Source organism: Pleurodeles waltl, chromosome 3_1, assembly GCF_031143425.1.
Source record: "Pleurodeles waltl isolate 20211129_DDA chromosome 3_1, aPleWal1.hap1.20221129, whole genome shotgun sequence".
Taxonomy (NCBI): domain Eukaryota; kingdom Metazoa; phylum Chordata; class Amphibia; order Caudata; family Salamandridae; genus Pleurodeles; species Pleurodeles waltl.
Genome location: NC_090440.1, coordinates 379,344,609 through 379,372,040, shown reverse-complemented (window position 1 = coordinate 379,372,040; position 27,432 = coordinate 379,344,609).

Here is a 27,432-nt window from a genome sequence, read left to right as displayed (position 1 = left end):
TACTTACACCTTGCACCAGGCCCAGGTATCCCTTATTAGTGTAGAGGGGTGTCTAGCAGCTTAGGCTGATAGAAAAGATAGCTTAGCAGAGCAGCTTAGGCTGAACTAGGAGACGAGTGAAGCTCCTACAGTACCACTAGTGTCATATGCACAATATCATAAGAAAACACAATACACAGATAAACTAAAAATAAAGGTACTTTATTTTTATGACAATATGCCAAAGTATCTCAGTGAGTACCCTCAGTGTGAGGATAGCAAATATACACAAGATATATGTACACAATACCAAAATATGCAGTAATAGCAATAGAAAACAGTGCAAACAATGTATAGTCACAATAGAATGCAGTGGGGGCACATAGGGATAGGGGCAACACAAACCATATACTCTAGAAGTAGAATGCGAACCACGACTGGACCCCAAACCTATGTGACCTTGTAGAGGGTCGCTGGGACTGTAAGGAAACAGTGAGGGTTAGAAAAATAGCCCACCCCAAGACCCTGAAAAGTGGGAGCAAAGTGCACCTAAGTTCCCCAAAGAGCACAGAAGTCGTGATAGGGGAATTCTGCAAGGAAGACCAACACCAGCAATGCAACAATGATGGATTTCCTGACAAGAGTACCTGTGGAACAAGGAGACCAAGTCCAAAAGTCACGATCAAGTCGGGAGTGGGCAGATGCCCAGGAAATGCCAGCTGTGGGTGCAAAGAAGCTGCCACTGGATGGTAGAAGCTGAGGATTCTGCAAGAACGACAAAGGCTAGAAACTTCCCCTTTGGAGGATGGATGTCACACATCATGAAGAGTCGTGCAGAGGTGATTCCGTGCAGAAAGACCGCAAACAAGCCTTGCTAGCTGCAAGGGTCGTGGTTAGGGTTTTTGGATGCTGCTGTGGCCCAGGAGGGACCAGGATGTCGCCAATTGCGTGAGGTGACAGAGGGGGCACCCAGCAAGACAAGAAGCCCTCTCAGAAGCAAGCAGCACCTGCAGAAGTGCTGGAACAGGCACTACAAAGTGGAGTGAACTGGAGCTCACCCGAAGTCACAAAAGAGGGTCCCACGACGCCGGAGGACAACTCAGGAGGTCGTGCACTGCAGGTTAGAGTGCCGGGGACCCAGGCTTGGCTGTGCACAAAGGAAATCCTGGAAGAGTGCACAGGAGCCGGAGTAGCTGTAAAACACACGGTTCCCAGCAATGCAGTCTAGCGTGGGGAGGCAAGGACTTACCTCCACCAAACTTGGACTGAAGAGTCACTGGACTGTGGGAGTCACTCGGACAGAGTTGCTGAGTTCAAGGGACCTCGCTCGTCATGCTGAGAGGAGACCCAGAGGACCGGTGATGCAGTTCTTTGGTGCCGGCGGTTGCAGGGGGAAGATTCCGTCGACCCACGGGAGATTTCTTTGGAGCTTCTAGTGCAGAGAGGAGGCAGACTACCCCCACAGCATGCACCACCAGGATAACAGTCAAGAAGGCGGCAGGATCAGCGTTACAAGGTCGCAGTAGTCGTCTTTGCTACTTTGTTGCAGTTTTGCAGGCTTCCAGCGCGGTCAGCAGTCGATTCCTTGGCAGAAGGTGAAGAGAGAGATGCAGAGGAACTCTGATGATCTCTTGCATTCGTTATCTCAAGAATTCCCCAAAGCAGAGACCCTAAATAGCCAGAAAAGGGGGTTTTGGCTACTTAGGAGAGAGGATAGGCTAGCAAAACCTGAAGGAGCATATCAGAAGGAGTCTCTGACGTCACCTGCTGGCACTGGCCACTCAGAGTAGTCCAGTGTGCCAGCAGCAGCTCTGTTTCCAAGATGGCAGAGGTCTGGAGCACACTGGAGGAGCTCTGGGCACCTCCCAGGGGAGGTGCAGGTCAGGGGAGTGGTCACTCCCCTTTCCTTTGTCCAGTTTCGCGCCAGAGCAGGGCTGAGGGATCCCTGATCCGGTGCAGACTGGCTTATGCAGAGATGGGCACCATCTGTGCCCATCAAAGCATTTCCAGAGGCTGGGGGAGGCTACTCCTCCCAAGCCCTAACACCTTTTTCCAAAGGGAGAGGGTGTAACACCCTCTCTCTGAGGAAGTCCTTTGTTCTGCCTTCCTGGGCCAAGCCTGGCTGGACCCCAGGAGGGCAGAAACCTGCCTGAGGGGTTGGCAGCAGCAGCAGTTGCAGTGAAACCCCGGGAAAGGCAGTTTTGGCAGTACCCGGGTCTGAGCTAGAGACTCGGGGGATCATGGAATTGTCTCCCCAATGCCAGAATGGCATTGGGGTGACAATTCCATGATCCTAGACATGTTACATGGCCATGTTCGGAGTTACCATTGTGACGCTATACATATGTCATGACATATGTATAGTGCACGCGTGTAATGGTGTCCCCGCACTCACAAAGTCCGGGGAATTTTCCCTGAACAATGTGGGAGCACCTTGGCTAGTGCCAGGGCGCCCACACACTAAGTAACTTAGCACCCAACCTTTACCAGGTAAAGGTTAGACATATAGGTGACTTATAAGTTACTTAAGTGCAGTGGTAAATGGCTGTGAAATAACGTGGACGTTATTTCACTCAGGCTGCACTGGCAGGCCTGTGTAAGAATTGTGAGATCTCCCTATGGGGGGCACAAGAAATGCTGCAGCCCATAGGGGTCTCCTGGAACCCCAATACCCTAGGTACCTCAGTACCATATACTAGGGAATTATAAGGGTGTTCCAGTATGCCAATGTAAATTGGTGAAATTGGTCACTAGCTTGTTAGTGACAATTTGGAAAGAAATGAGAGAGCATAACCACTGAGGTTCTGGATAGCAGAGCCTCAGTGAGACAGTTAGTCATAACACAGGTAACACATACAGGGCACACTTTTGAGCACTGGGGCCCTGGCTGGCAGGGTCCCAGTGACACATACACTAAAACAACATATATGCAGTGAAATATGGGGGTAACATGCCAGGCAAGATGGTACTTTCCTACAAAGCCACATTAAATTTAGCTCTGTCTTGCACATTAAGTTCAGCCCGTCAGGCCAACCAACAAGCAAGGTCATAGCTTCCTTTGACCTACAAACAGTCCACCTGAATTCTGTTCTCTTGTTTTTGCCCACACTTAATTATGTATACATTTACACAGTGGGTTTTATATGCAGTATTTACATTTTTTATATACTTGCCCGTGTTTGGACTATGTCCCCTTTCAAGGTTTTGCTGTGACAGCACTTTCTAACATATATAAAGGTCCGACAAAAATGACTCACGGCAAAAGAAGCTTGTTTCAAAGATGTAACACTGGGATGGGTGTCTGCCTTCTGCCTTGGCCTACCAATAAACATTGGTACCTCAACAAACATTTCATATGTTCTGGAGCCTTGCCTGGTGCTTTTGTTTTCTTTGTGTCACTCTGAGGATGGTTGGAAAAGTTGTTTCCCTAACAAAGGGCGTCAGAAGTGGGAAGCATGAAATGTCACCATCGGTAAGTGAACTAAATACCTTGCCGTCATCGCTTAGAATGTAGCTGGTAGTAAAACTGGGGATCAAGGTGTAAATACAAATATAGCTGGCAATTAAACAAGGAACTGAGGAGAAAACTGTGAGTTTTTTCCATATCAATAAGTTAGTTTGATAGTGGCTGATACCTTCGGGCCTTTCATAAACCCACGCAGGAGAGCCTGAGCCAAAGAAAAAAATGATTTTCTTTTAAGGGAGCTCCAGAGAGAAACAAAACCCTCCCAGAGTGTAGCGTGGGAAGCATTTGATTATCAGCTGGCACCTGAACACAGGGAAATGATTTTGAAATATGCACAAACAAATTATCTGTCATTGATCAATGGCTGCATTTGAATTATGTGTTGATTAAGTGTATTGTGTCACTATGTTTCATTGCAATGTTTCTGTGAATTATATGTAAACTAGTGCATTACTGCATTAGAGAACTAAGGCGGTGATTCTAACCGCGGCGGGCGGCGGTCGCCGCCCGCCATGCGGTTACCGCCAAATGACCGCACCGCGGTCACAACACCGCGGCGGCCATTCTGGCTTTCCCGCTGTGCTGGCGGGCGACCGCCAAAAGGCCGCCCGCCAGCACAGCGGGAAAGACCCAGCAACAATGAAGCCGGCTCCGAATGGAGCCGGCGGAGTTGCTGGAGTGCGACGGGTGCAGTAGCACCCGTCGCGAATTTCAGTGTCTGCAAAGCAGACACTGAAATTCCTTTTGGGGCCCGCTTACGGGGGCCCCTGCAGTGCCCATGCCATTGGCATGGGCACTGCAGGGGCCCCCAGGGGCCCCGCGGCACCCCCTACCGCCATCCTGTTCCTGGCGGGAGACCCGCCAGGAACAGGATGGCGGTAGGGGGATGTCAGAATCCCCATGGCGGCGGAGCGCGCTCCGCCGCCATGGGGGATTCTGCAGGGCAGCGGGAAACCGGCGGGAGACCGCCGGTTTCCTGCTACTGACCGCGGCAAAACCACCGCGGTCAGAATGCCCAGCGGTGCACCGCCAGCCTGTTGGCGGTGCTACCGCGGTCATTCGCCCTGGCGGTTTTTACCGCCAGGGTTAGAATGACCACCTAAATCTGTTTATGTGGTGGCTCTAAGCTGTCAACAGCTCTCGATTTTTCTCTATCTCTCTTTCCCTATCTGCCACTGCATAACATTTTTTTTTATAGGATCCAACTGTTGTGTTTCTCTTTCAGGGTGTAACATTGTGAGGGAAAGACACAATGGGCGGCGGCAAGTCTAGAGGAAACGTAATGTGGTAAGCCCTCGAATATTGAAAAAGACTAAAAAGTTGTTTAAACAGCTGACAGGCGAAAAAAGGTCATAAATTACAACCAGATAGCCCTGCAGCTGAGGTTCTAGAAGATACAAATTGTCTGGAATACGTAATGCCTTTCTACACACTAGTCTGGACTTGGAAGGGGAATAATGGGAAGTGGCTTAGATTTGATTCTTTTGACATAGACAATATTGAACACTTGACAGAGACTATAGAATTACAGGTTGACCCATCATAAGATTCACACTATATATGCGATTGATTACAGCAGTGGCTTTCAAATTGCTGAAAAAAAAGCACTCCTTTAATAAAGGAAATGCCTAGAAAATGTCTCCACAGAGACTGTCCTGCAGTAGCAGTAGTGAAGAGGGAGTGTGAAAAACTTAATAAAAAGGAGCTAGAACTAGCAAAGGATGTTTATTAGAATTAGGTACTATGTGACAACAGAGCAGCAATTGTTGTCACTATGTAACCACTTTGGCTTGACAACAGTTAAAGTAGACAGAGTAAAAGCAATACCAAATTCCATTTCTTCTAGAAGGGCTTCTGCTCTGCTGTGTATTTGGTTGCACAACCAAGTGTATATTTACATAAATAAATTGAAAAAACTGTGTATCGCCTCCAGGCCTCAAGGCCTTTATGTCAAACTAGGGGAAGGAACAGACAGCGAGTAAATAGCTGGTAGTACATTGGCTGAGGAGGAGATCCTGTTGTTAACCGAGGAAGAAAGGAAAAGACAGAGCTTGGATGTGAATAGTGAATTCAATTCCTGGATCACAGGTAGAGACATCAATGAGAGCAGTCACCTGACACTGGAACAAAGCATCCATTCTGCAGGACCTATTCTACCTGCACTTCATTTCTCAGCCACTCTTCAAACAACTTAAATTTACCCATCACTTTCTGGCCCCTTATATACACTGTGAAAGAAAAAACACACACAAGTAGGCACTGGGTCCAAAACCAGGCTTACCATGTGTCCCTTATTTCCATATTTCCCTGGAAGGTGATTTAACTATGGTATCTGACAACTAGCCCTAGAGAAGGAGGTGCCACAACACTGGTCCTGAATAGACACCTGTCATGTGGAGGGGACATGACGCTTGCTTTTGAAACCCCTGCCTGTACTTCGACTTTTGGTCTAAGGGAGGATTTAGGGAAAAGTGCAGAAGGGAAAAACAATGAGGACAAGCACGAGCAGTTAGCTCACTTGAGGAGGTAGGCAAATAAGTTCCAGGAGGCAGTGAACACTGAAAGAGAGAAAATACAACGTTCCATTAATAAACATCAGGATAAGATAGACAACAGAGAACGGCTGATACTTACATGGTCACGCACACTGGCCCTAAAAGGAAAGGGTGAGAACTCATATATTGATGATATACTATTGAACACTAAAATGACTGCACCAAAAATAGTGTTGGGAGGCAGCAATGTTAAAAACATGGACCCCTTTGAAGCACCTCAGATGACTAAGGATGCTAAGGATGAAATATTGTGAATAGCTTCATAAAATATGTATTTCCTACATACCCCTTCCCAGAGATGTAGATGTGTTACTAAAACTAGGATATGATTGCAGATGGTCTTTGGTAAAGAGTGTGTTCCAAATTCACAGGAAAGAGATTGGACAATACTGACTAGTAATATGAATGTCACAGAAAATAGATTGATGGATTGGTCAGAGTCTGTCAGGGCCACAATAAATGGCTTAGCAGTGAAACATGGTGATTTTTCCCAAGTATCAGCCACGTTGCAGAAGTCAGGCAAATCAGTGGCTGATTACATCCTAAGGTTCAATGAAGCTTGGGTCAATAGTGCAGAGGTACCACACATGACAGAGACATATAAAGTATTGGCTACTCAGACACTTATGAATGGATTATTAGCATCTGTGGCACATAGTTGTAAACTATGACTTGTAGCAACTATGGAAAGGGATGGTATTTTCAAAGTAAAGAAGGACTCAACTAAATCTGACAAAGGATTGATGTTGCAGCAAATACAAAGATAGAAGGAGCCAGAGGGAATGTACTATGAGGGGGCGTGGCATAGACAGGATGAAGGACAAGGATTTCAGAAAAGAGACAAGAGTAGTGATCAGTGCTATGTTTGCAGGAGGTATGGGCACTGGGGACGAAATTGTAAAAGTTATAGTGGTAGAAGAGATAGAAATGACAGAAATGACTAGTATGAGAGAAAAGATAGAAACAACAGGTATGACAGGTTTGATAGGGATGAGGTCCAACCATCAGCACCACCCATGCCTAGAGACATCAAGCAAACACAGCACTCCCTGAGTAACCCTTTCCAGGAACAACATGGATCAGCATAGGACCACGTGGAGAGAGAGATGACCCAAACTGCAGAAAACCAAACCCAGTGCTTTATAATGAATGAGAATCCCAGGTTCCCAATTAGGGTAGGGACAGTGGTGCAACCCTATCAGCTTTAAGAAACAAGTCAGTCCCAGTAGTGATGAAACAGTCACTACTGTAGCAGTAAATGGGATACTGATGCGTGAAGAGTTATTAGAACCACTACCGGTTTCTGTGACGAGTTCACAATGACCCATCAGTTTCTGCTTTCACCAGATACACCAATCAGTTTACTGGGAAAAGACCTCCTCTGTAAATTGCATGCAACATTATATTTTGCACAAAATGGAATTTACTTACAAATACCGGAGGACTGGTTAGAATTGGCTAATAGAGCACTTACTGCTTGCAAATTAAGTGAAGATTCTGTGTTTTGTACAAACCCTGTCTTCTCTCTCTCTCCAACACACTACCAATGGACTCCATTACAGGGAGATTTCTACAAGAGCATTCTTGAAACATGTCAGCATTCTTCTGACATTGACAGTGATTTGGTGACAAATTTAGTGCAGTAAGCATTAATACCTGAGCCCTTACACTGTACTGCAGCATTGTTTATAGAGACAGTGCCTGAATGGTACAGCTACGTGGCAGACAAATATTTGCACTGGACTATTAAGTTGCTCAAGGACACATTGTATGTAGGTAAAGAAGGGTATGCTGTAAGCATTGCACTAGGACCACAGGAAGAGAGGTTATTTCAAGTGCCATCTGCAGAACCACACCTTTATAACTGTAGCACCAGGATTCTACCCTCAGGATTTGGGCCCCATGGTCAAATGTCTCTGGGACTTACCAAGAACTAAGGATTTTACATTTCCTTTGGGAGTTGTGTCTGTGTTGGGAGATGGAGAATGATGGTGTTGTACATTGTATATGTTTAGAAATGAGAGGGATGCAGTTTTTGACAAGCTTGTAGGGAATATGACTTTACAGCTGACTAAAAACAAGGTTTAGAACAAGTGAATGAGACAGGATTGTTGAAAACATGCCCTCCCCATAAAGTGACGTATGAAGAAAATGCAGAACTACCTTATTTGCATCACCTCAGGCAGAGGAGGGAATAAAACCTGTGATTGAGTCTCTCTTACAACAGGGTCTCATTAAAAAGACCACTAGCCCCTGTAATAGTCCAATATTCCCATTTCCAAAGGGCAATATAGAGCAGTATAGATTCATGAAGGATTTAGGCCAGATACACAACCTTGTGGTTCCCTTAGCACGTGTTGTGCCTGACACCAATACTATGTTGTCTTCTATACCTATAGAGGCAGAGTACTTTTCGGTCACAGATCTCGCCTCTGTGTTTTTCAGTATTAGAGACCATCCAGAGACCTCTTTGCCTTCACAATAAAAGATACCCAGTACACTTTCACAAGACTTGCCCAAGGCTTCACAGAGAGTCCCACAGTCTATACACAGGCAGTAAAGAGAGACCTGGACAGCTTACACATGGAAGTCAGTAGTGTCATCTTGCAGTATGCTGACAATTTCCTTGTGGCATCTCCATCACTTGAGGCCTGTGGAAAAGACACTGTAGCTCTGCTGAACCCCCTCCAGGAGAGAGGGCACAAAGCTGCATTGTCAAAATTTCAGTGCTGCCAAAAAGAGGTGACTTATCTGGGTTATGTGTATCCAAAGATACACTCACATATCACCTGACAGAATAAAAATGGTTCAAAGCATGCATCCCCCGTCTACGAAGAAATAAATGATGTCTCTCCTGGAGATGATGAACTACAGCCACCAGTAGCTCCCTGAGAACAGATCCTATGATGCCTCTTGAGGAAATGCACACTACAAGATGCACCCAACAACATTGTATGGACTAATGAACTTGCAGACTGTTTCAAGAACCTGAGAGGGACATTGTGTACTGCACTAGCATTGGGGCTGCCTGATTACAAACTAACCTTCGATCTCTATGTGTCAAAGCAAAATGGCATTCCAAATGGTGTGCTGACACAGCAGCATGACTCTGGAAAAAGACCTGTAGACTATTACTCTGTGACCCTGCCATCAGCAGTGACTGGGCATCCGGCTTGTTTGAGGGCAGTGGCTGCAACAGCTGTGATGGTAGAGAGGATGGCTCCCATTGTGTTGGACTACCCTTGTGTTGTTTATGTGCCACATTTGCTACAGTTGTTGTCGTCATCAGCAGCAATACAAAATTTTTGGGCAGCCAGGTGCACAGGTTATGAGGTCACATTGTTGTCTAACACTAATACAACCATTAAAAGATGACCACCTGTTAATTTGACAACATTATTAATGGCAATAGGTGATTCTGATGAGAACCCTGACCATGGTTGTGTTGAGGTTGTAGAAACATGCACCCCACTGAGACCAGAGTTACAACAGACACCATTAGAAAAGGCAGACTATGAGTGGAATACTGATGGCTCCTCAAGCAGACTCACAGACACTAATTACAGAGCAGGGTATACTTTAACAACAGTAGACACCACAATTGAAAGTGGAGCTCTGCCACCTGGCACATCTGCCCATCAAGCTGAGCTGTATGCTGTAACAAGAGCTTGCATCCTAGGTGAGGGGAAACCTGTTAACATTACACTGACTCATGTCATGCCTTTGAAGGTGTTCATGATTATAGCCTAATGTGACAGTATTGTTGTTTCATAACAGCAACAGGGCACCCCATTCAAAATGGCCCGTTAGTAAAGAACTTGTTTAAAGCAATACTACTACCTAACAGCATAGTGATCATAAAATGCAAGGCCCATACAGGAGCTAATACCAAGATAGCCAGAGGTAATGCCATGGCTGACATAGCAGCAAGAGAGAGCATGTTACAGCCAATACAGATGGTGCCCCTAATGGCAAAAAGCATTAAAAAAAATCAGCTCATTCACAGACATTGTTGCCAGCTGAGGTGAAGGAAGCACAAGGGTCTGCAAAACCAGATGAGGAGAGAGTGTGGATTGATGTTGGATGTGAGCAGAATGATGAGGGATTGTGGGTCCACCGGGATGGGAGGCCTGTGTCCCCACACAGTATGTTCCTTCACCTTACAAGGCTTGCTCATGGACCCACTCACATGGCACAAGGGAAGATAAAGCGGGTGTAAGTTGAGGAAAATTGGCGCTCAGGGTGCCTAATCCACCCAAATAAACAATGGGGAACCCCACTAGGGAAACACCCAACCCTAAAGGTCAGAAAACCTTATAACTCAGACAAAACACAACGAGGTGCCCCTAACACATACAGTAAACAAAAACATAATTTTTGAAGCATCTACATATTCTTGTGACAATCAGTCCATAATGCCATCAATAAGTCTTGACGTAGATCAGTACAAGTAATCGATCAGTCCAAAATTTATTAAGAATATGATTTCATATTCAACAGTCCACAATCCAAAGCAATATGTATTTCCAACTTCCAGCCAACACGTGTTTCGTCTTTGGGAAAAATTAACATCCCTTACGACTTCTTCAGGGCTAGAAATTATAAACAACACATATAAGTTAGGACCAATATGCTCAATCGTCAAAATTCACAATAGATATGTAACTAAGCCCAAAGGGAGGTGAAATGAAAGTTAAAGAAACACCAATCATGGTGAAGAGAAAATATATCACACATTCACGACAAACCCAGGGACCATACACAAATAACAACAATCTATAAAGAAAGCACGCTTTATGCCACACCCATGTGAACAAATGCTAAAAAAGTTTCCAAAATAACCACATCCATAACACCCATAGTGCTAAAGGAACCTTAAAAAATTTAATTGAATTTACTAATGCACCTAAATAGATTGCACATCCAATGACACCATTGGTAAAGCTTAGTAATGTCAGGTAATCCGTAATTGATATCTCGCAATGTCAAAATCCACCATATATAAGTTTCAATACACTGCCAACAGAAAAACATATACTACTCAATGCAATAAAGTTAACAAACATGTGTCCATCATTTAGCAATCCTAAATAGCAATATCTTCAACAAACTAATCAAACAAACAGAATCGATGTTTAGAACTGTGATTGTAATAATATTTGCACTTATTAAGTCGCTAGAACATTAATTATGATAGTGCCCCAAAAACATCGGTTGCAAACGTAAATTAAATTAGAGGACAATGTTTGAATCTGCCCAACCTAATTACGTCTGCTTCACTACTCACCCCAATATTCTCAAACTTAAAGATTCACAGATGCAAAAATTGGCGGCTCCGTGTCAGAACGCCAAATGAATCTATCAATGACTCCGAAATCAAATGCCGGCGCCTCCAATTCAGGACGCCCAGCGAGTGCGCTGAATCCACGCACTCGAACTCGGAAGTATAAATATACTTCCGAGTTAATCCCCATTCAGTCTTGGGGATGACAACATCGAAAACGGACTAAGGTTCAGCCGTTTTGATGTGTTAATACCTGATATGTAAGCCAACAGGCAAAATTAACAGGTCACATAAACTAAACAAGAACGATGCCACTCGCTCCCGATAATATAAATTGCAATTGACGCTGCCACCGCGCATACGAACTCGGAAGTATCAATAAACTTCCGAGTTCTAACCCATTCAGTCTTGGGGATAGCAACCACAAAGAGCAGACTAAGAATCAGCCGTTTTGATGCAGACAACTTTGATGAGTATATCAACAACAAAAATTTCTTTGCCTCGTCACATGAACTAAATGCTGACTATGTCACCCACTAATGATAATATAAATAGCAAAACACATATTCTGCTATCTCCAGTGAGCAAGCCAAATGAATCACCACGGTTGAATAATTCCAACTATGATTCACATGTTCTCCATATATTAGTGTATTGGGGAGAGAAACATCAGTTCTAATTGTCAACACTCTACCAACTAAGCCCAGTCCCGCATATTAATCCATACAAACATGACTTGAGTACGCTACAATTAAACAACCTACAATCACATTGACAGTCACCCCATGGAAAAGGGATAAGGACAGAAACATTTAAGAATGGAGAGTCAGATGAATAAAAGAGAGACCCCCTCATTGCTAGAATTTGTGACGTATTTGAGAATCTTAGTACACAACTTATGAGTACAAACAAGTCATATGGTAATTATATGATGATGCACACAATGCACCACCTATTATGCACTTATTCAGTGTTGCATATTCAATATGATTGAAAAAAATATTAACATCGATTAACAAAATTAATCACCCAAGAAGAATTCCAATTCTCTGTCGGAATTCAAACCTGATTCTACTGCTCTTAATCTCATAATCCACAAAGCTTCCTGTCTACGTAAGCGTAATTCTCTGTTGCCACCTCTGGGGTCACGAGGAATATGTTCAAGTCCCAAAAATTCAAAACTTCTATGATCTGATTGTGAAATACAAGACATTATATGTGCCACCAAGGGGTATCTTACATCCATATTCTTAAGTGCCCTCATGTGTTCACCTATTCTAATTTTGAGTGGTCGTATCATACTACCAACATAAATTTTAGAACATTTGCAACGTATTACATATACAACAAAATTGGAATTACAGTTGATAGTAGAACAAATTACATATGAAAAACCCTCATGGGAGATTTCCTTTGTCTTGTGACACGCCCACCGACAAATTCCACAAGAACCACATTTAGAGAAACCCACTTCTCTTTGGGATAACCAAGTTTTATTTGGGGAGACTGTGGTAAAGCTTGGGCTTAATAAAGTTCTGAGGGTTTTACCTCTGCGAAATGATGTAACCACTGTTTTAGGTACCACATCCTTAAGTGATGCATCCTGCAATAATAATTTCCAATGTTTCATGATGAATTTTTTCAAAATCAAGGATGCACCATTATGATCGGTTATAAACCTTACCACATTAGATTCCAAGTTGATCTCCTTCTTATCTTTAGGTTGTAAAGTGACATTTCTATCCAGATACCTTGCTCTATATCGAGCTTTCTTAAGGATCTTTTTTGAGTAACCATGGGTTATGAATCTCCTCTCCATATCTTCTAATTGGTCAGCAAATTCCTCATTTATGCTACAATTCCGAAGTGCCCTCAAGAATTCACCATAAGGAATCGCTGCCAACTGAAATCTAGGATGAGCACTTTTAGCATGTAAAATAGAATTGCATGCAGTTGTTTTCCGAAAAAGTCTACTATGGATTTTGTCATCAATGGGAAAAAGTTCAACATCTAAAAACTCAATCTTGACAGCACTGTATTGATATGTAAATCTCACATTCATATGATTCGAATTTAAGAAATTACAAAATTCCACAAGTTTATCTTCGCCACCTGTACAGATCATTAGGCAATCGTCTATGTAGCGACCCCAGAATAAGATATGTGTTTGCCAGGAATCAGTGCCAGGGCCCCAGACCCAAATGTGTTCAAACCATCCCATGAATAAGTTTGCATAGGATGGAGAGAACTTAGAGCCCATGGCTACACCTTGCTTTTGTCGAAACCAAATGTTGTTAAATAGAAAAAAATTATTATTGGTAATCATATTGATCATATCTAATATCATGTTAGTATGATCCCACAAGCTTGCAGATCTTTTATTTAAGAAAAACTTTAGAGCTTCTAAGCCTAAATCATGTTTGATACAAGTGTAAAGTGACACGACATCTAGAGTTACCAGAAGCATGCTATTATCCCAATCGATATCACTCAAAATACTCAAAATACTCAAAATGTGTGTGGTATCTCGAATAAAAGATGGAAGATTATGAACTAATGGTTGCAGAAAACAGTCTACAAATTCTGACAATCTTTCCGTGGGACCAAGTATACCCAAGACAATGGGTCTCCCTGGTGGGAAGGGTAACCCCTTGTGTATTTTAGGTAGAGTGTATATACACGGATAACGGGGATGATGTACCTTTAAGTACAAGTATTCATCTTTATTCAGTAATCCCTGCTGTTGCCAGACCAATAGGTTCTTATTAATCATGAGTGAAAGGTGAGGAATTGGATTATATGCAATTTTCTCATAACAGGACAAATCATTGAGTTGTGACAGAATTTCGTTATCATAATCCACTTTATTCATTATGACCACGTTTCCGCCTTTATCAGCTTGTCTAATGATGATATCTTTATTAAGTTTTAATTCATGTAAAGCAGCTAGTTCCTCCGTATTTAGGTTCATTGGTACATAGCGAGATTTATTCTTAGCTAGATAATTATCATAATCTTGACACACTACATCAAAAAATGTATCTAAAGAATTGGAGACTAAAGATCTTGGAGTCCATCTGGATTTCATTCTTAGACCACTCGAAACACTCATGTTTGAGACAACATCTAACTCATGTAAAATTCTCGATGTGATGTCAGGATCTTCATCTCGTTCTGCTAAAGATACCAGAACTGCTGTATTGTGTACATCCTCAATAGATAGAGCACTGGAAGAAGACTCCACAGCCTCAACATCCATGACCCTATTTGGGATATTATGAAAATGCTGTTTCAATTTAAGTTTGCGTAAAAACTTTAAAAAATCAATTTTTGATCTACATGGGTCTCCAAAATTACTAGGACAATAACTGAGACCTTTAGATAGAAGGCTCTTAATCCCTGTTGTCAACACCAAACCTGATAAATTGACTATGTTAATTGACGATTCATCCTCAGAGTTTACATTTTCTTGTCTCGGGATCTCGTTTTGACCCCTTCCACTTCCTTGATGGTATTGACCCGTACCTCTCCTAGTTTTTTTGTAGTGTGAGACACCTCTCTGTTTGGAGCATTTCTTCCCCTTCTCATCCTCATTAGTTCCAATAAAAAATTATTACTACTTGAACTTGCTTGAACTGAAGTACTAGCTCCATCTTCCGCTTCACTGTCACTTGTTACTGAGGTACTGACGGAAGTTGAGTCTGACGATTTTGGCCTACGTGAACCACTGGGGGGGCCCCCAGTGTGCAAAAGGTAATCATATTTACTTGAAAACGTAAAAATTCTACCTGTCAAATAGTCTCTCTCATCCCGCTTTAATTTATGTGATTTTCTCTGCATGATTTCATCTTGATGTTTGAGCAATACTTCTTCCAGGATTTTATAATTTTTCTCAGTAGCTTCTCTGAGGTTCAAGTTATCAATTTCCTTTTCTAGAGCACTAATTTCAATTTGTAATTGACTTACTTTTCTCTCGGAATTAATAATCAGAATATCCATAAGTTTCATAGAACTAGCTGTGAGTTCCTTTTCCCATAGTGCTAATAGATCTTCATCTAGATCATCGTAAGTTGGAAAAATCTGAGAACGCAAACCTCGAGGGATACGGTTCAACTTTTTATATTGCTTCAACGTTACCCCATCCCACCATTTAGATAGTTTGTTTTTCTTAATCTTTTCTAGTTTAATGAATTTATTTATAAGGCCCTCCTTTTGTGAGTTACCACTCGATTTGTTGAAAAAGGTACCTCCCTTTGATAAGTTATCAAATAATTCTTCTGCTGCTTTGTTTCTATCCATCGTAATGTAATTACAATCATAGGGTGGCACCCAAGCAGCCTCCTCTAAATGGAACGAAAGATAAAGCGGGTGTAAATTGAGGAAAATTGGCGCTCAGGGTGCCTAATCCACCCAAATAAACAATGGGGATTACTGAATAAAGATGAATACTTGTACTTAAAGGTACATCATCCCCGTTATCCGTGTATATACACTCTACCTAAAATACACAAGGGGTTACCCTTCCCACCAGGGAGACCCATTGTCTCGGGTATATTTGGTCCCACGGAAAGATTGTCAGAATTTGTAGACTGTTTTCTGCAACCATTAGTTCATAATCTTCCATCTTTTATTCGAGATACCACACACATTTTGAGTATTTTGAGTGATATCGATTGGGATAATAGCATGCTTCTGGTAACTCTAGATGTCGTGTCACTTTACACTTGTATCAAACATGATTTAGGCTTAGAAGCTCTAAAGTTTTTCTTAAATAAAAGATCTGCAAGCTTGTGGGATCATACTAACATATTAGATATGATCAATATGATTACCAATAATCATTTTTTTCTATTTAACAACATTTGGTTTCGACAAAAGCAAGGTGTAGCCATGGGCTCTAAGTTCTCTCCATCCTATGCAAACTTATTCATGGTATGGTTTGAACACATTTGGGTCTGGGGCCCTGGCACTGATTCCTGGCAAACACATATCTTATTCTGGGGTCGCTACATAGACGATTGCCTAATGATCTGTACAGGTGGCGAAGATAAACTTGTGGAATTTTGTAATTTCTTAAATTCTAATCATATGAATGTGAGATTTACATATCAATACAGTGCTGTCAAGATTGAGTTTTTAGATGTTGAACTTTTTCCCATTGATGACAAAATCCATAGTAGACTTTTTCGGAAAACAACTGCATGCAATTCTATTTTACATGCTAAAAGTGCTCATCCTAGATTTCAGTTGGCAGCGATTCCTTATGGTGAATTCTTGAGGGCACGTCGGAATTGTAGCATAAATGAGGAATTTGCTGACCAATTAGAAGATATGGAGAGGAGATTCATAACCCGTGGTTACTCAAAAAAGATCCTTAAGAAAGCTCGATATAGAGCAAGGTATCTGGATAGAAATGTCACTTTACAACCTAAAGATAAGAAGGAGATCAACTTGGAATCTAATATGGTAAGGTTTATAACCGATCATAATGGTGCATCCTTGATTTTGAAAAAATTCATCATGAAACATTGGAAATTATTATTGCAGGATGCATCACTTAAGGATGTGGTGCCTAAAACAGTGGTTACATCATTTCGCAGAGGTATAACCCTCAGAACTTTATTAAGCCCAAGCTTTACCACAGTCTCCCCAAATAAAACTTGGTTATCCCAAAGAGAAGTGGGTTTCTCTAAATGTGGTTCTTGTGGAATTTGTCGGTGGGCGTGTCACAAGACAAAGGAAATCTCCCATGAGGGTTTTTCATATGTAATTTGTTCTACTATCAACTGTAATTCCAATTTTGTTGTATATGTAATACGTTGCAAATGTTCTAAAATTTATGTTGGTAGTACGATACGACCACTCAAAATTAGAATAGGTGAACACATGAGGGCACTTAAGAATATGGATGTAAGATACCCCTTGGTGGCACATATAATGTCTTGTATTTCACAATCAGATCATAGAAGTTTTGAATTTTTGGGACTTGAACATATTCCTCGTGACCCCAGAGGTGGCAACAGAGAATTACGCTTACGTAGACAGGAAGCTTTGTGGATTATGAGATTAAGAGCAGTAGAATCAGGTTTGAATTCCGACAGAGAATTGGAATTCTTCTTGGGTGATTAATTTTGTTAATCGATGTTAATATTTTTTTCAATTATATTGAATATGCAACACTGAATAAGTGCATAATAGGTGGTGCATTGTGTGCATCATCATATAATTACCATATGACTTGTTTGTACTCATAAGTTGTGTACTAAGATTCTCAAATACGTCACAAATTCTAGCAATGAGGGGTCTCTCTTTTATTCATCTGACTCTCCATTCTTATATGTTTCTGTCCTTATCCCTTTTCCATGGGGTGACTGTCAATGTGATTGTAGGTTGTTTAATTGTAGAGTACTCAAGTCATGTTTGTATGGATTAATATGCGGGACTGGGCTTAGTTGGTAGAGTGTTGACAATTAGAACTGATGTTTCTCTCCCCAATACACTAATATATGGAGAACATGTGAATCATAGTTGGAATTATTCAACCGTGGTGATTCATTTGGCTTGCTCACTGGAGATAGCAGAATATGTGTTTTGCTATTTATATTATCATTAGTGGGTGACATAGTTAGCATTTAGTTCATGTGACGAGGCAAAGAAATTTTTGTTGTTGATATACTCATCAAAGTTGTCTGCATCAAAACGGCTGATTCTTAGTCTGCTCTTTGTGGTTGCTATCCCCAAGACTGAATGGGTTAGAACTCGGAAGTTTATTGATACTTCCGAGTTCGTATGCGCGGTGGCAACGTCAATTGCAATTTATATTATCGGGAGCGAGTGGCATCGTTCTTGTTTAGTTTATGTGACCTGTTAATTTTGCCTGTTGGCTTACATATCAGGTATTAACACATCAAAACGGCTGAACCTTAGTCCGTTTTCGATGTTGTCATCCCCAAGACTGAATGGGGATTAACTCGGAAGTATATTTATACTTCCGAGTTCGCGTGCGCGGATTCAGCGCACTCGCTTGGCGTCCTGAATTGGAGGCGCCGGCATTTGATTTCGGAGTCATTGATAGATTCATTTGGCGTTCTGACACGGAGCTGCCAATTTTTGCATCTGTGAATCTTTAAGTTTGAGAATATTGGGGTGAGTAGTGAAGCAGACGTAATTAGGTTGGGCAGATTCAAACATTGTCCTCTAATTTAATTTACGTTTGCAACTGATGTTTTTGGGGCACTATCATAATTAATGTTCTAGCGACTTTATAAGTGCAAATATTATTACAATCACAGTTCTAAACATCGATTCTGTTTGTTTGATTAGTTTGTTGAAGATATTGCTATTTAGGATTGCTAAATGATGGACACATGTTTGTTAACTTTATTGCATTGAGTAGTATATGTTTTTCTGTTGGCAGTGTATTGAAACTTATATATGGTGGATTTTGACATTGCGAGATATCAATTACGGATTACCTGACATTACTAAGCTTTACCAATGGTGTCATTGGATGTGCAAGGTATTTAGGTGCATTAGTAAATTCAATTTAATTTTTTAAGGTTCCTTTAGCACTATGGGTGTTATGGATGTGGTTATTTTGGAAACTTTTTTAGCATTTGTTCACATGGGTGTGGCATAAAGCGTGCTTTCTTTATAGATTGTTGTTATTTGTGTATGGTCCCTGGGTTTGTCGTGAATGTGTGATATATTTTCTCTTCACCATGATTGGTGTTTCTTTAACTTTCATTTCACCTCCCTTTGGGCTTAGTTACATATCTATTGTGAATTTTGACGATTGAGCATATTGGTCCTAACTTATATGTGTTGTTTATAATTTCTAGCCCTGAAGAAGTCGTAAGGGATGTTAATTTTTCCCAAAGACGAAACACGTGTTGGCTGGAAGTTGGAAATACATATTGCTTTGGATTGTGGACTGTTCAATATGAAATCATATTCTTAATCAATTTTGGACTGATCGATTACTTGTACTGATCTACGTCAAGACTTATTGATGGCATTATGGACTGATTGTCACAAGAATATGTAGATGCTTCAAAAATTATGTTTTTGTTTACTGTATGTGTTAGGGGCACCTCGTTGTGTTTTGTCACATGGCACAAGGGGGCATAAATGAGGTAATTAGACAGGGATGATTTGCACCAGGTATAACTGATTTCACTGCACAGTTCTGCTCCCAATGTCTTGTCAGTGCCCCCTAAAGGCCGGTCCCCTGCTACACATGATCACTTGCCAGTACCACAGGGTCCCTTTACCAACATCCAAATAGATTTGCCTATATGCCCCCAGTGAATGGATTCAAATATTTACTGGTGTGTGTGGATTAATTTTCAAAATGGGTGAGACATCTCCCACAAGGAAGAATGATGCAGCAACTGTTGTACGATGCTTGATGAAAGATATCATACCCCAATTTGAGGTCCCTCAGTGCATAATTAGCGACAGAGGGGGTGAATGTGTGGCTGCAGCTGTGCAAAAGATGTGTGACTATTTGGGAATAGATCAGAAACTGGATGCCCCTTACCACCCCCAACATTCAGGACAGGTGGAGAAGATGAACTCCACAATAAAAAATAGATCAGCAAAGACAACTGGTGCAACCCGCCTAAAATGGCTTGGTGTTCTGCAGTTAGTGCTGCATGCCATAAAGGCAATGCCATCTAGAACAAGTCTTTTGTCCCCTGATGGGGCAGCCTATGTCCATGGGGTTGAGGTTGCCTCACCAAGCATCTCAAGCAGCATTGCTGTGGAGAGATGCAAAGATTTCTGACTACGCTATAAAGTTGTCAGCAGTCTTCAAACATCACCATCTTCAGGTGAAGGAAGCTTTGCCCCATCCATCATGAGAGCCCACTGACCCTTTTAAAGCTGGAGGCATGGTCATGGTGAGAAAAATAAAAGATGTTCCTCTTAGTTCTAGGTGGACTGGATCACACTTCGTGCTCCCGCTGATGCGGATGGCGGTGAAGGTGCAGGGGCGTTCTGAGTGGATTCACTGCACTGGGTGCAGATCTGCACCAATGACGACTGAGACAGAGGTGGCTGTAATGGATGAGCACCTGCCACCCGTTGAGCAGTGCAACATACCAGAAAAGGGGGAGACAGACCCGACCATTCCTAAAAGCTATGCTGAGGGCCCCTCATCAAGTGTCACGGGGATGGTGACACCAACTGATGCTACTGAGTGAAGCACACAACATAGTCTCAAAGAAAGATGATGGTCGCACCTGCAGAAAAATAGACTGAAGAGGATACCGCAGGACAGATCTGTGAAACTGCCCCTGAACAAGATGACTGCGCACCAGGAGGAGAAGCAGAGGACAGCACGCTGCTAAATAACAGAAAGACACTTCATATCTATATCTATAACTCTACAAAAATGCATTGCATAGTGCAAACAATATTTTTTATACCTTAATTTTGTGTGTGCTACCTGTATTCCGACAACCAGTGGACCATCCCCTCATTGCAGTACATGAGAAAGCAGCCCAAGTCTTAGGTTTTGAAAATTGCTGGATTTGTAGAGAATTATCCAGATACCCCAATGACCCCATTGGTTTACATGAGACACCTGTGTATATAGAAAATTATGGGGGTCATTCTGACACCGCCGCCCGCCAAAGTAACCCCGTCGGAAGACCGCTCTGCGGTCAAAAGACCGCGGGGGTCATTACGACTTTCCCGCTGGGCCGGCGGGCGACCGCCAAAAGGTCGCCCGCCGGCCCAGCGGGAAAGACCCTGCAACAAGGAAGCCGGCTCCGAAGGGAGCCGGCGGAGTTGCAGGGGTGCGAAGGGTGCAGTTGCACCCGTCGCGATTTTCACTGTCTGCAAAGCAGACAGTGAAAATCTTTATGGGGCCCTGTTAGGGGACCCCTGCACTGCCCATGCCAGTGGCATGGGCAGTGCAGGGGCCCCCAGGGGCCCCACGACACCCGTTCCCGCCATCCTGTTTCTGGTGGTGTAAACCGCCAGAAACAGGCTGGCGGGAAGGGGGTCGGAATCCCCATGGCGGCGCTGCAAGCAGCCCCGCCATGGAGGATTCACCGGGCCAGGGGAAAACCGGCGGGAAACCGCCGGATCCCCTTTTCTGACCGCGGCTTTACCGCCGCGGTCAGAATGGCCCTGGAAGCACCGCCAGCCTGTTAGCGGTGCTTCCGTGTCCCTCCACCCTGGCGGTCCTTGACCGCCAGGGTTGGAATGAGGGCCTATGTTTACATATGTAGAAAGGTCCAAAATTCCCTTCCCAAGTAATGCCAATTTGCGGTAATATAAAGTGGGAACTCAAAGATTAGGGGTATGGACCAATAAGCCCTTAGTAAATAAGTCCAAAGTTTATATAAGGATGAGAACCCACATTTCAAGTTCATTTATGATTTACAAAACTTTATTTAGAAATTTATGAGTCCATATCATAGTACGGTTAGTGAAAGTTGAACGATCATGAATACATGGGTAAATCCAGGCTTGAACTATGAGTACATCAGTTGTCCAACCAAATGATTTGGATGTAGTTTGGATAGCCAACACGTGTTTCACCCCCTATGGAAACATTCAACTGGGGCTTTCTCAAGGCGGTATTATGTTGAGTATTATGACGTCATTTCTAAAACTGTTCCGTTTGTCCAAACCATGCCTCTTCCGAGTGCAGGGGCAGAGAGTTGACGAGAACACGTCTTACTCAGACGCCATATTGAAAAAACGTTTTGGAAGCTGGTTGCAAACGATAGTGGGGATTCCCAGCCTCTAACTGGGTCATCAACTCTACCTGATGAGTGGGTCCAGCACTTCAGTTCGCTCTATTCCAGGGGAGATGAATCTGGACTTGAAAAGAAGAATGTTCACAGGGAAGAGAGTGATCCTTCAATTAAGTTTACCTTAGCTGAAACAACGGCAGACGTAACCTCCCTTAGGTGGGGCAAAGCCCCTGTTCTCAATAAAATACTGGGTGACCTTTATAAGTCCAATCTTGATATCTGGGTACCCTATACCTACATGGTTTGCAATGCAGTGGCTGATGATGCGCTGATTCCTCATACCTGGAAGGGGGCTAAAATCGTCCCTCTATATAAGAAGGGAAATCCTAGGAATTCAGATAATTTCTGGCCGATATTTCTGCTTGAAAGTCTTCAAAAGATTTTTGCTAGGCAGATTTTGAAGCAACTGGATGAGTGGATTGAGGAGAGCCATTTTAAATTTGCAGTATGGATTCAGACTGGCATCTAGTCCAGTAGACCAAGTCTCAAGGTTTATGGCAATTAGATGGAAGACTATGAATATTGGTGGAGGGAACTTATATGTTTCCTTCATCGATCTCCACGCAGCCTTCAATCTGGTCCCAAGAGGCAAGTTGTGGGGCACGCTGAGTAAAATTGGCATTCCACCTGGTCTTCTGAACTTGATTATCCATCTTTATGAAGGACATATGATTGAATCAGATGCAGCAGCAACGGTTTATTGTCGGATCCAGCTATAAATGAGAGGCCGGTGCAGCAAGTCTGTGTTCTTGCCCCCACACTCTTTCGCTTATACATCAATAACTGTATTGAGTACTTAACCAACTGTGTGAACAATTCGCCTCATCTGGCTGGTCGGAAAGTTTTATGCAAATGATACGCTCATCCTAGCGAAATCGCCCGGGGGTCCAGAACTTAGTTGACAATTTCTGTTTGTTCTGCAAAGATTATGGTCTTGAGGTTAATGCCAGGATAATGAAACTAATGATCTGTTGCCAGGGAAAGAAAAAGGTGATGATCAGTATAACAATGAATTCTGTTAATTTAGAATGATGGACTCTGGAAGATAGGAAGCAAAAAATCAGCAAAAGTTCACATTTCATATGTGATGGGGGGATGCCGTGAGCCGGAAGGCCAAAGTTACTGAAAGTCCCCCATTAAATCCCGTATTGGGAATATATAAGGCCCAGGTCAGGGGATCTGCCGTGTATGGAGCTGAACTGTGGGGTTTTAATAACCAGAATATCCTGTTAGTCAAAAAAATTATTTCTGAAGAAACATCCTGGGGTTGGGGAACGGCACTGCATTGGTACCTTTAAGACTGGATCTCGGGTTTCACACTATTTCCAGTCATGCAGCCCTGAAACCCCCAGTCTACTGGATTTGTCTTTGGAAGACAGTAGAACTGGAACCCTACAGTTAGGGCTTCAGAGATATACCAGGGTGCTAAAATTGCATGGATAAGGTTAGATTGGTTGCGGAAAATGGAATCAACATGGGCAAATTAGGTTTCCACCTGTTCTGGGAAAATCGCAAAATTATTCCAGCCAATACAGTTAGACTTGTTAAGCAGAGAATGTGGGAGAAGGTCAATGTTCGAGCTTCTCAGATGAGTAAGATGGGCAGCCTGACAAATGAATTCCTGCTTGTTAAGAAGGAACCATTGGCTGAGTCCTTCATGAATTTGACCATGCCTGCTTGTGCTCGCTATCTCTTCCTCCAGTTTAGGTATGGTACTCTACCTGTAAAAGTCTACACTGTTCGATGGCTGCCGAATGGTCTTGGCAATAGCAAATGTAAACTATGTCTGGTGGGTGAGGAAACTATAGAACATTTTCTTTTCTTCTGCCCCACATACATGGTTCCAAGGAGAAAGTGGATTGTCCCCCTATGCAAAATCCTGTTCCTTTATGATCATGCCAATGCCTACGGGATCTGCAAAAGCAACCCATCAACGATGGTAGTATGTGCCATTTCCAAATACTTGTTCGTTGCTTGGTCTATTCATTGCAGGGCACTTAATGCTCTTGGTAGAGATGACCCAGAGTAAAAAATCCGTTACTGTGCTATTTTGTTCATGGCTATTGGTCTAGCCAGAAGCCTGAATGTTTCCTATCTATGCTGCTGTTGCCCCAGACTCTTTTATCTATTTGATTGGAAATTTTATTGGATTCTAGGTACTAAAATGAGCTGATTGTACTGTGTATTTTGGGCCCAATTGCTGCAGATCCATTAAGTTGTTTGTATAATGAATTATAGGAATTATTAATTAGGTATCATTACTGTTTTTATATTCTATTTACAATGTATATTTTCTACTATATTATTTATAATGTAATATTTTCTTTTTTTTATTGTTTTTCTGATAAGTTTTATGCCTGACGATGAGATTTTATATTTTGATATGTCAATACAGTTGAAACTTTATATATATATATATATATATATATATATATATATATTTATATATATATATATATTGTACAATGGTGTACGATATGAATATAAAAAAGAGGAGATTGCTGAAAAAATATATCTTAAGCTTAGTTTGGATCTTAATATCGGGCAACGTTACCCGTTCAAAGATGGTGCCACCTCTTTTGACATATTTTCGACTTCAATGACTAAAAAGTGAAAAAGGACTAAGCCAGCATTGGCCCAGTCCCTTTATAAATGTGTGCATGTGGCCCGACACCTTTCTAAGATGGCGTCCAACTAGGAAGCGCCTCCAACAACTTGCTGCTGTTTTTCTGCAGTAGAACTGCTTTTAGTTGGTATTTGGGTAAGTACGATTACCCAAATTATGGTAATAGACAGTACCGGGTACTGGGATCTCCTTTATTTCACTTTGCCTATAATTACAAACTAAGAGAGGTTCTGTTTGTTAACTTTATTCACAGGGGTAAAAGTATAGCATTAGGTACGTTGTTTTTTTCGACATACGGCAAAATCATTATTTGAGAACAAAATATTTTCTGACTTTAAAGTTCCGTATTTTACAATGCTTTAATGTCTTTAACTTTAGATACAGTACTGTACATTAAACTAGGCGACTAGGTTTCCTTGCCCAAATGTATTAAATCTTGTCAAATTTTCTTAAATTTAGGCCAAAGACCATAATGAAGTGCTGTATAATCATGATTGTCATACTGGTATGATTTCTCACTCATCGTTAGTCTTTTGTAATTCTCCTTAATATATCATCACTTTTAATCGATTAGGAGTATGGCTTATTCACATTGCATGGATATCTTTAAAGTAAGATACTTTAACACTCATGTTTTCCCCTTGGGTCACCGGTATCAATAACACACTGTGTTCACGGGTAGTTTGTTTTTCATTTACTAGTTCATTCGGGATGCAAACTTTTTATTAATTTTCTCTTTTTCTTTTCTTCTCACGAAATATTAAATGATCACTTACTGTAAATATTTTGATTATACAGGATCTTTAATAATTTCTCTACTCCAACTTGCTTCCCACCTATTGTTCTACACTCAAATCAGAAGCATGCAACGGTTACTTCTTTGCATGATATATAGCATGCTCACACATTACTTACTATTAAATTATCCTCTTCAGTGACCTTAATCTGTCTTCTTCTAATTGATTTCAGCCTTGAGAAAGCCCCAGTTGAAATCACCGCAGGGGGCGAAACACGTGATGGCTGCTGTAACTTGCGCATATCGATTTATTTTTTGGATATATTGGAACATCAATGATTGGTCCTGTTTAGCTCAACCTATATTTATTTCTCTTGAATGGATTTAATGGACATTAAAATAAAGACTGTATTTTTCACAAATTAATTACGTGGGTTCTCATCTTTGAAATGGTTTGGATCCTTTATTGTAGGGGTTTGGTCCATACCCCTAAACTTTGATTTCCCACATAAGAGGAAATCTAATTGGGCATTTTATCAGGAAGGGATTTTGGACCTTTCATATACAACAAGAACTGAAAAATATATATCCATTTGTAAGTGCCATAAACCTACTAAGCTATGGTTTCCTCTTCTTCACATTACTGTTTCAGCTCTGCACCAAGACTTCCCCACTAACCTCTCTGACATCTATGCCAACTGTGCAAACAAATCTCTCCAAGCCATGTTAAGTTTAGCTCTGTCTCACACATTAAGTTCAGCCCATCAGGCCAACCCAAAAGCAAGGTCATAGCTTCCTTTTGTCTACAAACAGTCCACCTGTTTTCTTTTCTCCTGTTTCGCCCACACTGCATTATGTATACATTTACATTGTGATCTTGTAGTTTGTGTATATACAGAATTTCTATTTTTTACATGCTTGTCAATGTTTGGACTATGTCCCCTTTGAGAGTTTTTCTGTGACAGCACTTTCTAACATATGTAAAGGCCCAACAACAGTGACTCAGGGCAGAAGAAGCTTGCTTCAAAGGTGTAACACTTGGATGTGCATCTATCTTCTGCCTTGGCCTGACAATAAACATTGGTACCCCAACAAACATTTCATCTGTTCCGGAGCCTTGCCTGGTGCTTGTGCTTTCTTTGTGTCACTCTGAGGAGGTTTGGAAAAGTTGTTTCCCTAATAGTTACCACTGCACTTCCCTCATGACTGCCAAACAGATCTAGTACCTGGGGCAGTAATTCCCAATTGTTTTATCTATGCACTGTCTGAAAAAATAACCTTCACCTCCAGGAGTATTTGGATAAATACTTAGCAAAGGGGTTCTTCAGACCTTCCAAGTCCTCCGCAGTTTCTCCTTTGTTTTTTTTTTAGCAAAAGCTAATGGTGAGCTCCACACTTAGATAGATCATTGAAGCTTGACCAAGGTCACTGTCAAAAACAAGCATCTGCTCCTGCTGATCCCAACGCTTCTGGATCAATTCAAGCAGCGGTCATTTATACAAAATTAGACCTTAAAGGGCATATAAACTGGTAAGAATGAGACACGGTGACAAATGGAAGACTGCCTTTAAGACCAGGGACGGCCTTTTTAAATACCTGTTAATGACATTCAGGATGTTTAATGCACCTGCTGCCTTTTAAAAGTTCCTGAATGACATTCTGAGGGAACATCTAGATTAATTTGTCATAGTATATATTGACAACATCTTGATTTATTCAGACTCCCAATCAGATCATGTTAAACATGTCACCACCATCCTTACCATCCTGCATCTCCATGGGTTGTATTACAAACTGAGAAAGTGTGATTTTATATTAAAGAAGTGGAATTTCTAAGAGTGCTTTTATCCCCGGGAGGCTTGCAGATGACTGAGCACAAAATCCACACCTTTCTACAGTTGCACATTTCAAAGACTGTTTAGGATATCCAATGTTTCCTGGGCTTCGCCAACTTTTACAGGTGATTTATTAATCACTTCTCCCAGGTGGTAGCACCAATACCTCATCTCTAACA